The 13,864-nt window shown below is 47.8% G+C and overlaps 1 protein-coding gene across 1 annotated transcript in view; it reads left to right on the top strand.

The window, feature by feature from the left end:
* The window catches only part of LOC124777336, a 798,431-nt gene that overhangs the window by 186,514 nt on the left and 598,053 nt on the right, over nt 1-13,864 (top strand). The window lies entirely within an intron of this gene.

Below are 13,864 nucleotides of genomic sequence, written 5' to 3'. Positions count from 1 at the left end.
ATTAGTTCTACCGAGAATGTGTGTTTGGGGCGCAGCGCTGAATGGAAGTTAATGATGGTCTGTGGAGAAATAGCGAGATGAGGGAATCGAAGCTTTTGTGATGTGCTCTAGAAGAATGTTGAAAATTATGAGGAGCGTGGGGGAGATCCGCTCCACCGGGAGGGAGACGAAGATTTGGAAAAGTCTGGCACTGGCGCCGAAATGACCTACAGAGGGTAAAAACTGTAGGGGAAGACAAAGATCGGAATATGTCCGACTAGTGATTTTGAGATCGTTCGGTGTAAGTGCCACTCTGAGCTGAAGAGATTGGCGTTGTAGAGGAATTCGTAGCAGGTGCGTGTAGCAAGTCAGAAGCAGGTTTGGTTGATATTTGTGGAAAACCGCCACAGCTATGGTACACCGAGTATTTCGTGTGACGTCCAGTTTCGACGCCAACCGTTGATTTGTTCTCGTTACAGACGAAATGTTTTCCGCAGTGCAGTTTTATTTGTCCATTCGACACAGCGGTCTCGGTGTAGTGTGGCGTCTCGTTGAGTTTAACAGGGGCAGCAACAGCCGAGGAACAACCAGCGCCGGCGTTGTGTAGAGACTGATTAGCGGCACTGTAATCTCGTGAGGGGTTCCACGTATCGAAACGACGTTTCCGGCAAAACATAGTGCACTAAAGGGACGTGTACTTCGGTACGTGATAGAGTCTTACCTCTTGTATCAATTGAGATATTGAAGCAAGTATGACTTTTCTTAAACAGAATTATATACGTCCGTCTTCCTCAAACTGGGGCCCCCTAGCCACGGGGTCCGCGACGTCTAGAAACTGAAATGTGTTGTAATAAAATCGAACTCACAGCTGTTATGCAAGAAGAATTTTTTCAGTTACTAAACGCAGTTGTACATTAGAAGCACAACTCCACGGAATTTCATGGATTTCATCTTCAAGAGTCAGAAAGCTCCCGCGAATTACAGTATTTTTTTAACATAATAAAAAGAAGTAACTGTTAGTCATTCCTATGCTTATCAACATTGAGGTCCCCCCTCCCACCCCCGCCCCAATTCTGGGAGTTCTGAGATGGTGATGAGAAACCCCTCCAAATAGATGTTCCTAGATCCGCCACTGCGATTAACTCATTACTCAAATTCGGCGCGGTTGATGTAAAATTGTCTCGGAAGGTAGATCGCAACAGAGAAATAGGAGCGCTACTTTGATCAATTAATTTGTTGAAAAGATTGAAAATATCAAAATGATACGCACTACATTGGTTTTTTAACCGCTTCATTTCCTGCAAAAGTAGGAACATCCCAGAAAAAATAATACTGCGTTGCGGTCTTGTCATTGTTGAAGCAAAGATTTTCTGCTGCTTGAATTTTCCATGACTGATCAATTAAAAATAAAAAATATAATAAAACTTGGGATTTGCTGTGTTATTAAGGAACGAAGAGAAACTGCATACGATCTTATTCTTTTTCCTTTAGCATCGAGATCACGTGATTAGATGAGAAAAGCGCAGTTTAACTGCCCATCACCTTTTCAAGTTTTTATAGCCACCTTACATTTTGAACCGCTGGTGTTATCGAAGCTAGAAACAATAATAAGCTCTGTCACGCGCATTTTCTCTGTCAGTTTAAACTCGAGTGGGATTCAGGTGCGACGTCGTCATGCACACCTCCAGCCCCAATGGCGCTGGTCATGTTTTTCGTCTTCGCGGACAAACGTTTTCAAAGAAAATGAACGCTGTAGTTTTTGGTTGCGAGCACGCTGTGTGAATGAAGAGTTGTCTAAAAATGAATTGCAACATTTGATGCCTTTCCCGACCACTTGCTTATGTGAGCAGTTTTTTGGTCTTTGCAGCGTTAAAACCTTAAAGCGAAATCGCTAGCTTAATGTGGAATTGGATCTAAGGTTGATGGTGACAAATCTCGTTCCGGATCTCAGTGGAATTATGGACAAACATACGACATTTCATTCCTCACACTAGTGGCCCCACATTTAGAATGCTGCTTATCAAGTGGATTTCCTTAAAAAAAATTGATCTCAGTTACGGTATTGTACTGTACTGTATTACCATATTTCTGCATTACTGTACTGTTACTGTATTACTGTAAGTTACTGTTCGCTTGCCAACAATCATGTATTTTTAGAATAAATTACTTACTGCATTATTTTTCTTGTCAGCATTAATTCTAATCACCACATTTCTGTAATACCATGTGAAATGTCAGGCAGAATTGCAAGGGGGTCTGCAGATCACTTTCCAAATAACCAGGGAGTCCGCGTTATCGTGAAGTTTGAGAACCACAGATACACATTTTAACGGCATCCGAAAACACTTGAAAGGACGAATACAGTGATATAATGCTTGTAAACATGAGTTTGAAACTCTTGGCACGAGAACACGAGAAATATTCTGAAATTGAAGGGGAAGTCACCCGGAATCGGCTACTGCGCTGTGAACTCGCTCGTGCCGGCCTACGCCGTTGGATCAGCCCTTTCGACTTTTTACGTGCCTGCTCTGGAGAACCAGCAGGAGCCGTGTCGGCTGTCGGCTGGTCTGCTCCAGTGTTACCTGCGTGCAGACACGAACGCCACTGAGGAGAACTCGGGCCTTGGTACGCTCATGCTGTGGATACTGGTTCGAGTCGTAGGGTGGCGTCCGCATCTTGCATCGACATAAATTTCGCCGCATCAGCTGTCGCAACGCCAGGCACTGGGAGTACGCGACTTCCACGGTTTGACAGTGTCTTGTCAGCGTGCTCTGCATCGCTTGGCAGAGGATACTTCGTATAGCGACGTGTGCTCTTTACCGACGAAGCGACGTTTACAAAACACGGTAATGTATGTTTACGTAACGTGCAGTGCTGGGGGACAGCTGTGAGTGCGGGCCGGCTTCGTCAGGTACCGTACAACAGAATAACGACCGTGAAGCGTACGGCGCCTTAGAAAATTCGACTGCAGAACCTTACTTCATCCAGGAAAGTTACATGAAAACGTGAAAACGTGTATGCAGACATTCTTACGTATGTTCTATCTGTTGTTCTAGAAGAGGCAACCCTGGACAATCGACAGAGTATGCGGTTGCAACGCGCCTGCTGCTTAGCGCAGTTTTCCCGTGTTGCAACGCAAATACCGAGTGAATAGTCTTCTGACCGTTGGATGGGACGGAATGCTGCAGCACAGTGGCTGACCAGGTTTCGTGACTTGACTCGTCTCGATTTCTTTCTGTGGAGAGCTCTGCATTTATCACGAAGCCACAACCACGCCAGACGATACCGGCCGTCGAATCACTGCAGGATGCGACGGCGTGTCACCCAATTCACTTCGATCTGTTCACCTGTCTGTGGAACGGCAATCGCAGATGTGCCTTACAGTTGCCGATAAACAGTTTGAACAGACGTTTGAGTAAAGAGTAAAACTACGTTTCTGTCCACAAGTATTTATTTCGTGGGTGACACGGCCACAGACACGCTGAATAAATTGTTTAGTTTGTTTAAATTGTATTCCGTCGAATCACAGTTTCGAGTAGTATTTATAGAATCATTTGTCCGACAACAGGTACTCTATCTTAACCCAAGATTACTAAACCCTCGTAAAATTTGCGATTGCTGTAGGGTAGGAAACAAGATATTTTGTACTTAATTTAGTAAGTAACGTACCACGGAGAACTAATAATTGTAAGTAATTAATGCATAACCTACAAATTTTGCCTTCCTTTGAATAAATTTGGAGTAGAACAGTTTGCGATGGTTTAGGAGCCGTGTAACAGCTGTTCTCGAAAGAACAGATACCATTGATGACCGTACAGCTTGTCTAGAATAAATGATAATTAATTGAAACCCTCAGCTGCCGGTAGGTGTTGTTGACATACCTCGATGGGGACAGCCCGACCGGGACTCGAGACCGGGATCTCCTGCTTACATGGCAGACGCTCTATCCATCTGAGCCACCGAGGACACAGCTTCCCCTGAGAGCCACTTTCCCAACTGTCCACAATCTACCCGGCCATTGACCTTCGTCTGTACGAATGCACACAGGTTGCCCGAACTCTTACGGGAGTCGTCACCTTAGTGTGCGCGAGTAATGAGTGGATGGGCAAATATCTGTTGGGTGCATTATGTATGTAGATTGTGGACAGTTGGCAATGTGGGTTTCATGGGAAGCGTCCAAAGGATAAGACCCTGCAGTCGCGCTGTTCATCTGTGTCCTCGGTGGCTCAGATGGACGCCGACACGGTAGCTCAGCGTGTTCGGTCAGAGGGTTAGCTGCCCTCTGTAATAAAAAAAACTGAGTAAATGGATCAATAACGAACTTGAGTGGGCGTCATGGGACGTCCGCGACGAACGATTGGAACGAACTGTAACGAACAAAATGAGATTAAAAAAAAGATGGGTAGAGCGTCTGCCATGTAAGCAGGAGATCCTGGGTTCGAGTCCCGGTCGGGGCACATATTTTGAGCTGTCCTCATCGAGGCATATCACCTATTGGCAGCTGGGGGTTTCAATTAATTATCATTTAAAGTTAGATTAAGTAGTGTGTAAGCCTAGGGACCGATGACCTCAGCAGTTTGGTCCAATAGGAACTTACCGCAAAGTTCCAAAATTTTCCTCCCTTTAGTGTTCTAGGGTTAACAAGCGTAAAGGCGTCTCCAGACAAAGACAGATAACGTTTTTTTTTTCAAATTTAAAAAAGAAGTGATAGAGTATTTTCCTTTTTCCTTCGAACAGGGCTTTTTATCGTTATTAAATGTGAATGATCTATGTTTGTGTTTCGGGTTTGACTAGTGAGCAGCAACAGGAAGGGTTTAAACAGAAAAAGTGCGTGACGCAACTGACGTTGCCGCAAGAACCTGGATACGTGCGCACTTCTGAAATAGCTTTCCCAAGTTCCGTGTGATGCGCCGCCAGAAGCTAGCGTATGCCGTAGTTCCGTATACGAGACTCGCAGTTGAGCCTGTGCCTGTGTCTTGCAGGAAATAAGGTTTTACCTTACGTAGTATCGTGGCCCGTCTCGCAGCGTGTGAGGGCGGAGGCTCACAGGGAGCTGGTGTACGCTCGGCGGTGCGTCCACCGCAGTGGCTGACTCCGGCCGCAGTACTGCAGTAGTTCTCAGATTCTTGTGCCGAGTCTTTCATCCTCAACAGTAGCAGTAGCAAGACTGTGAAGCGCATTTGGAAGCCGTTAATTAGAAGTATATCACTCTGTTTAAAAAGTCATACCTGCTTCAATATCTCGATCGATACAAGAGTTAAGACACTTAAAGACGCAGCATCATTCGCCGAGAACCTCGTTTCGATACCTGGAACCGCTGACGAAACAAAAGGTGGGTTTCGTGTTACGTGAGTCAGCCGGTGTGCAGAGCAGCGCAGCAGACAGCGTGACGCGGGCCGGCAGCCGCGAGGAGGAGGAGGTGGAGGAGGATGGGGCGGGGCGGGGCAGGGCAGGGCAGGGCAGGGCAGGGCAGGGGAGCGCGCGCTGCGGCACACCGGCCGGGCCAGAGAGCCGCAGGGCCGCAACGTCCCAGCTCAGGAGCGCGCGCTGCGGGGACTCCAGGCTCGTGCCACGTGCCTGGGCGCCGCGCACTGTCTTGTAGTGTGTACACAGAGTGCTACAGGCCGCTGTAGGAGTAACACCACTGGTCACAATGACGTCACATTGCAACGGAATATTGTCGGAGAAGGGGAGAAAGTATGGCAGAAGAAAAATAAGTAGTTACAAAATGTACCAAGAGATGGCGTCATAATGTAATAGTGGTAGACCACTAGTGACAAATGAATCGTACAACAGTGACTGAGGTGCACGTTTGACGTCAAACAAACTGTACCAGCCGGTGTGCCGTGGGCGTACAGGTGTGATACTGTTAGTTACGTGAACCCATCCACCACAGCAACGTCATATCGCATCGGATGGGAAAAAATCGGTTTTTAATTGCCCCGAGGCCAAAAACCGCATAAAAAGCATCATTCACATTCGTTCCTAATTTTCCTGAAACCAAAAACCGCATAAAAAGGATCGATAAAAATCAACTCCGACTTTTAATTTCCGTGTGACTGGCGCAAAAGATGTTCAGTATACCACAAATTGAAATCGAGAAACTGCACGTTCCACAACTGATGAAAGTGTTTCCGGGGTCACGTTCAGAATGTGTTGCGCAATGCGCGCCTTCAATGCAGCCAAGTTTGCAATCGGAACAGTGAACACAGCATCTTTCACACAGCCCCACAGCCAGAAGTCATACGGATTAAGATCGGGTGATCCGGTCGGCTAGGCTGTAGGGAAGCGCCGGCTGATAATTCTAGCATTTCCGAAATGGCGCTTCATCAGCTGCTTTACTGGATTTGCAATGTGCAGAGGTGCGCCATCTTGCATAAAAGTGATCCCATCCGCACGTCCGTGCTGTTGGAGATTTATTTTTTATTTTTTATTTATTTATTGCCAAATTATAGACCTGTTACCTGATGTTTAAAACAGGTCGTACATCTTACAATTTTCGTTTTTCATCTTTTTATAGTTTTCTTTCCTTTTGTTTTATCTACAACATTTAAAAAAAATGATTCAAAATAACAATAATTTGAGGTTGAAATATAAATAAAATTTTGTTGTTTTTAAGAAGAATATAAAAAGAAGATAGGATAGATGAGAGATTTGTTAGTACCATCACCGAGTGTGACTGACGGTGAATACCTCGGAATGGTTTCATCGAGCCGTTGACCGCCAGTCACACACACACACACACACACACACACACACACACACACACACACAAATGGTTATTAGTAGAGAAATGTTTCTTATCCTATTTGTTACTAATCCTATGTATTAACTACATTAGGTGCGCATCCATGTACAGCATTTGGTGTTTTCTTGGCTAGATTGCCAGCAATTTACTTATTTACTGTCACATCTCAGCTTCCTCCTCCTGTTCCTCCTCATTGTCACTATTTTCGCTGTCACTGTGGGTATCGCTGTCCATCCCCTGGACATTTCTGTTACGCTGCACATAGGCATGTCTGTGAAGTCGTGTCCGCATATACTCTTCATGTGTTGTTTTTGAAATACTGTTTGTCAGTGCGTTTAATTGTGCCCATTGTTCTTCGTCTCTTATTGCTGTGTATATATCTATGTCTGTATCTGTGTAATCTAACTGTAGTGTATGTCTATTGTTCGCGTATTGCCCGCAGAAAAAGACAGTGTGTTCTGGGGAACCTTCTTCCCCGCATGTGCATGTAGGTGTCTGCCTCAGACTCACGCGGTTTAAGTGCGTGGGATAAGGCCCGTGCCCGGTTAAGAAATGCACCATACCGCGGCTGGGATCGATATGTCTCATTCTCAACCGCTCCCTTATGTCAGGGAGGAAGTTGTGCAATCTACGTCCCTTATCACTTACATCCCACTCACCTTGCCATGTATCCAAACGCCAACTTTTAAGGTGACGTATCGTCTCTATGGGCACACCGGTTATTGTGTGTACCTTATCTAGTCTCCCCACCTTTAACCAGTACCTCGCAGCTCTGTATTTGATCGTGATATCTATGGGGCATATTCCGAGCACCACACACAGTGCATCTGCTGAGGTGGTACCGAAGGCTCCAGATAACCTAAGTAGGACACTTCTCTGCCCTCGTCTGACGGATGCCTTGTTGGTGACCACGTTCAGTCTATGTGCCCACGTGCTAGCTGCGAAGCTGAGTACTGATTCGAAGAGCGCACAGTGGTATGTACGTATGACTGGTAGAGGTAGTCTGTACTGTTTTGAATTTAGCCTCACCAGTTTGTGGAGTATTTTTTCTGCTTTGTCTGTTGTTAGCCTTATGTGTTCGTGGAAATTCAATTTTTCATCTATGTGTACCCCAAGATAGCGCGTAATGCGTGCTCGTTTGATGTTTGTGTCCCCAATTTTAACCGAAGGATTCCTTTGGAGTGATCCTTTCAGTAAAGTGTATGTTGTTTTGTTTTCGGCTATCCTGAGTTTGTTGCTGTGACACCACTGAGTAATTGTTTGTAGTAATCCACTGGCTTTCTCTTCTAACTGGGCTCTGTTGTTTGCAGTGACTACAACTAATAGGTCATCTGCGTAGGCGACAATTCCGTCTGACCTGTCATCCCCATCCAGAAGTTGTAGGAGGGGTTCGATTGTTATGTCCCAGAAGATGGGGCCGCAGATCGACCCTTGAGGACAGCCTTTGGTAATTCTTTTAATTACTTTCCGGCTGTCCATCTGCCATTCGACTACTCGGTCTTTACAGTAGTCCAGAAAACTGTTGTACAGTGATTGCGGTACCTCCAGATGTCTTAGCCTCTGAAACAGTGCTGGCCACCAAAGATTATCAAAAGCTCCGGCAATGTCAATCATTATTGCCATGGCGTATTTCTGTTTTGTGGTGTTAACTATGTGCAGGGCCTGGTTGATGGCATCATCTATTGATCTGCCCGCTCTGAAGCCGAACTGGTGTTGGCTCATACCCCTGAGAGCTCTGTGTGTTTGCAGGCGCTTGCACAGTAGCTTCTCCTGAATCTTTGCTAGGGTGTTTATTAGGCATATTGGCCTGTAAGTCTTTGGATCTGAAGGATCCCTGTCCGCTGATTTCTTAATAATGACTGCTTTGGAGGTTTTCCATACTGCAGGTACCCTGCCCAGCCGTAAGGCATCGTTCAGTAACGTTGTTAGGAACGGGGTGATCTGCGGTGCTAGTTTTTTCAGTGTTTCCGAGTGGATACCATCTGGTCCAGGTGCTTTTTTGTTTTTGAGCTCTGAGATTGCTAGCGCAACCTCTTCTTGCGCAAAAGGACAGGTGACAGTTGCAGTGTTGTATGGTGTGTGTAGGTTTCCTCTTAGTGTTGCATGATATTGTGTGTCTGTATCGATAACGTCGTCAGGGAGCAGTTTAAACAGCAGAAACTCCGCTGTATTCCTCCATCCCCTCGTCATCGTACCGCCATCCTGCCTTAGCGTTCCCAGAACTAGTGGGGTTTTTATCTTCTCTGTCAATATTTTGTATGGTTCCCCCCATATATTTTGCTCTGTTTGTGTTGTTACAAATAGCTCCCATTGTTGTCTACGCGTGTTGTATAGGGTCTGTCTGTATAAGTCTTGTGCATGCCTATATGCTTCAAGTCTTATTCGTCGGTCCCTATCTGCTATCGCCCTTTGATATAATTTTCGTTTGCGTCTTGCGTCTTGTTTGAGTCTCGTAAGTTCGTTGGTCCATGGTACTGGTGAGTAATTTGTGTTCTTTGCTGTCGGTATTGATGTGTTTTGTGCATGTTGTATCACCTGTGTTAACTTGTGTGCTCTATAATCGATACTTCCATTGATGTTTTGTAGATCGTGTCGTTGTATAATTTCCGTTAATTTGTTCCAGTCTGCTTTGTGCAACAGCAAGTGTCTGGTGTGTGATTTGGTCATTGTGTTCTGAGTGTGAGTTAGTGTGTATGTTATGACATTATGATCACTACTGGTTATGTTGTCGTGTACAGTCCAGTTTGTTACGTATGCCATTGCTGCATTATTTGCTAGCGTGAAGTCGATATTACTGCTCGTACCATCGAACCCTGCATATGTTGGTATAGGTCCTTCCGTATTCATTACATGTAGTTGTGTTTCTTGTATTAGATCGGTGATTATGCGTCCTCTGTCATCTGTTCTGTCTGAGTTCCAGAGGGTCGATCTGGAATTAATGTCAGCACTTATCACTAATTTTTTGCCTCTGGCATACATTACTAGGCTGTTGGAGAGCTGGAATGACGTGGTTGCACAAGAGCTTGCCAGTGACGCTACAGGTAACAGGACCGGAAGCACCTGTCCCTTCGAAGAGAGATGGCGAATGATAAATAATGCCGTAAACGTGCACCACACAGTGACCTCTTCAGGATGAAGTCGTACTGTTTGATTTGTGTCCGGATTTTCCGTTGCCCGTATTCGACAACTGTGTGTATTGATATATCCTGTCAGATGCAAGTGGGCTTCGTCTGTCCACAAAATTTTCCACGGCCGGTCATTGTCCAGTTCAACGCGAGGAAGAAATTCTAAAGCAAAGCTATCTTGTTGGCAGGTCAACAGGACGCAACTCGTGCACACGGGTAATTTTGAATGCATATCAAAGAAGGATGTTTGGTTGGATTTTACGCACCGTGCTCACGGGTATGTCTAGTGTTCGGTCAATTCTCCTTGCATTACACGTTCGCACACCACCACTCGTCTCCTCCTGGATTCCTGTGGCCACTGCCTCCACTGACGTCGAATGAATCCTTTTCCTCCCTCTACCACGTTGCACACTGGAAGAACCCCTCTTTTCCAATTTCCGAATCATTTTCTGCAGACCCACGGCAGTCATCGGACGGACGTCATTTTTCGAAGCCTCCAATGTTTCGAACTTCTGCAGAGCGAAGTGTGCACCGTCATCATCCTTGTGATACAGCCTTACAAGCACAGCGCGATCCTGCATTGAGACAGTCAACGCGAACGTCGCGTACCCGGTTTGTTTATACCACTTCAATGGGTCTTGCGCATGACAGATTGCTTCATTTACGTATTTTGACACATACAGCGACATCTATTGATCAATTTTCACACCATTTGTTTTCTTCTGCCATACGTTTCCCCCTTCTCCAATAATATTACGTTGCAATTTGACGTCGTTCTGACCAGTGGTTTTATTTCTACAGCGTTTTGAAAGTTTAACTTTAATCATAATCACGCTGTACATAGCAATGCCGCAGCGCTACTCGCAATCAGCCGCTGCTGTTTTTCATTTCCTTTCCGCCCATGCTACAGATATAGTTAAGCCGAACATCGTTTTGCGTTCTTGTCGTGTTGCTGGGTAACGCCCGACGATTTTTGGGTCCGTTTTATTGAAGTGGCGCGTAAAATTACATTTTAAACGAGTTGTGTGTAGCAGCGAGAAAGGAAGACGGCGGCTGCCAGCTTGCTGGGCCGGGCCGCACTGGCGCGCCAGCACCCGCGCCTCGGGTCTGCCGTTCTGGCGGCGGGGCGGCTGACTCCGAACTGGAAGCGTCGCGTCTCGGCCGGACCGCGGAGATTGTCGGTGTGCCTTCAGTCTGGCCTCGAGGGCTCTCAGCAGTTTGGGGAGTCGGCAGGAGCAACACGCGGTTCCTTTGGGTGTGGGCGCTCTCGCCCGGTCGAATGAGTGGCGCACATTTGAGAACCGCAAGGCGGGCAGGTAAAGTCGAATAGGCGACTCGCGCTCCACCTCTGAGCGACGTACAATCATTGATGATCGCGGACTCGGTGCTGCTGAGAATTTTAGAAGTGGTGGCACGGTTCCGTAGCTGGCTGACCTTCTCACTGCTGGTCATTTTGCACCGCGCGAAAGCGAGTTACGTAAACACCGGGGTGTGTGTGCAAATCTGACATTCCCAGAGCCGCAACTACAGTGACACGGGGAGAGGTGACAAGTGGAGCCAGTTACGAAGCAATGTCGTTCGCACGTATGTGGAGCGCAGCCGCGACGCAGAGGTGCGGCGGCCTGCACGAGGTGGCTCGGCGTGGACAGCTGCTGCTGGCGGCCCGGCGCCGCGGCGGCTCGCGTCCTCAGCCGGACTGTCACCGGCGCTCTTCTCTGCCGTAACGGCCGTCGGGCCCGCTCGCCCTCCAGACAGAGTCGCCACTACTCCAGCGCAGTGAAACAGGCCCCGGGAGAATGTGATAGGTCACGAAGGTGAGGCCCGACCGCCGAAGCGCGCGCGGCCCTCCCAACTGGCTGTTTTCAGCTTCGGCAGAAATCCCGAGAAAGGGAGGAACGGCTCACGTGCACACCTACGCTGGCCGAGAGTGACACGAGCACGAAAACACTTGCAGTTGCGTAGCGGGTCGACGCTAAGTGGACCTCGGCAAGGCCGACCCTGCGTGGCTCCCGCGGCCAGTGGGCCGCAACGCGCACCTGCAGAAGTTACGCGGAATGACGGCAGTTCCGCGACGGCGCGCGCAAACTGGTCCGGCAGCGAGAAATCGCAAAGAACGAGTCGGCTCAGCGACTTGCAGGGAGGCCGGGCCGTGCTGCGCGGCCAGCCTCTGCCAGGCAGCAGCGAGCAGCGCTGTCCAGCGGCTCGCAGAGTGGAGGGCAGACAGGAGCCCCACCCCATCTCAAAGCAGAGTGTGTGACGAGCGAACAGCATCGACCTGCCTCATTAAAGTGCAACACCGTGGAGGTGACGTCCCACTGCCAACAGTAGTACCACGAGCTGCCATGTGCAAACGGTTACCATATACAACGCAGCCATCTACGTTCTTTCCTTTTATCAGGAAATATTACGCACCCAGTCTCGTTCTGATACTACATTATATTCTGTTACCCAGCAGCAGATTCTAATTTAACAGATGTCCACTTTCCAACAGATAGCTTTATTTTGGTACTAGTTTTATAATAAAGTATTCTCTTCTTAGCGTATTCTATTACTCCTTTCTCCCTTCAGTCTGAAGCCTACGCTCGATCGCAGAAATGGAGGTACTACGTAGGTCTGCGTGTGCACAGTCGAGATAGATATGTGACCTACCCGTCGTCGCGACCGCTCGCTAGCCCACGATTGTCAGTGTGCCTGTGTGTGTTGTGTGAGGGAGACGGGGGGCTCTGTCGCCTTCCACTGTGTACGAGCCGTGCGACGACGGTGTCGCGTTTCCGCTGCGCGGTGACGCGCCGTCACGGCGCACAGGCGCCGCCCGTGTAACGCGAGACGGCGGACCACAGCTCTCTCTCTCTGTCTCTCTCTCTCTCTCTCTCTGTCTCTCTCTCTCTGTCTCTCTCTCTCAGGTGGAGCCATGACACCCGGACACCCGCCCGCGGCGGTCCAAACCCCACACGCCTGCACACTCCAGATGCACCGCTGCTGCGAATTAAGTTCTGACGAAAGTCGTGTTGGAGAAACACACGGACACTTCCAAAGGGAATCTCTATATTGTGCTACTGTTTCCCATCTGCGACGTCGTCATCAGGCCCTGCGTGAGAGAGAAGCATTTGAATAGGGATGACGAGACAAATAGGGCTAACTGCGTTACCTCTTTTTAGAACGTGCTATGAAAAAGCCACTTTGCTCTGCGCTAAGTAAGAAAGTAATGGCCTTTTTCTCCACCTTAAGATGATGCTGCAGGCCATGGAAACGCGAATCGATACAGTAACCGAGTGACTCACCCAGAAAAATGTTTACATTTACAGCACGTTCGCATTCCGTGTTTTCGTAGCAGCACTGTCTTCATAGACATCGGCGTTTAAAATGAAGCTGTTTAATGTACAATTTTGTTCAGATCTGATGTCTGATGGAAATTTTGAAGCAGATTTCACCTTCCATTACCCAGTCTTGAGACAGAATGGTCATTACCGAAATCATATCGCACCCCGGCATCAAAAATAACACGAGTGAAAAAACGGCAGTTTTTAGTTTTTGTCACCGAAAAATTCGTGCCAAGTGCTACAGCGTACAGGGAAAACGACACATCTGTATGTCGTAATGTGTCCAGTTGAGGGCAGACGTGTCAGCCTGGTTGTAGCCTGCCTACGTCATGACGCACCACTTCAGCAGCAGTGCGGCTCCAGCGCTGCTGCTGGCGGGCGTGCGTGGCCCGTCCACCAAGTCGTGCAACTTCCCACGTGTACAAGGTAAGCCGACTGTAGCCGTTAACATCATTGTCCATCAGTGTACATACAGCGTCTGCATCTTACATTACACTCTGCTTCACACGTGCGTGCGTGTCTGAAAATACAGACACTGCAATGACGATTGAAGCTGTTCTAAATATTACAGAATTTCGTGCGTTGCAGCGTACAACAGAAAATGAACGTTTCCTGCTGTAAAGAAAGTTCATCAGGTTACCTTCCATTCGGAAAGCGGTTGCACTCAGCGGCTGTTATATTGACTGGTAAAT

The sequence above is a fragment of the Schistocerca piceifrons genome, chromosome 2 (assembly GCF_021461385.2).
Source record: "Schistocerca piceifrons isolate TAMUIC-IGC-003096 chromosome 2, iqSchPice1.1, whole genome shotgun sequence".
NCBI classification, from domain to species: domain Eukaryota; kingdom Metazoa; phylum Arthropoda; class Insecta; order Orthoptera; family Acrididae; genus Schistocerca; species Schistocerca piceifrons.
This window is presented reverse-complemented; position numbering and strand designations above follow the sequence as displayed.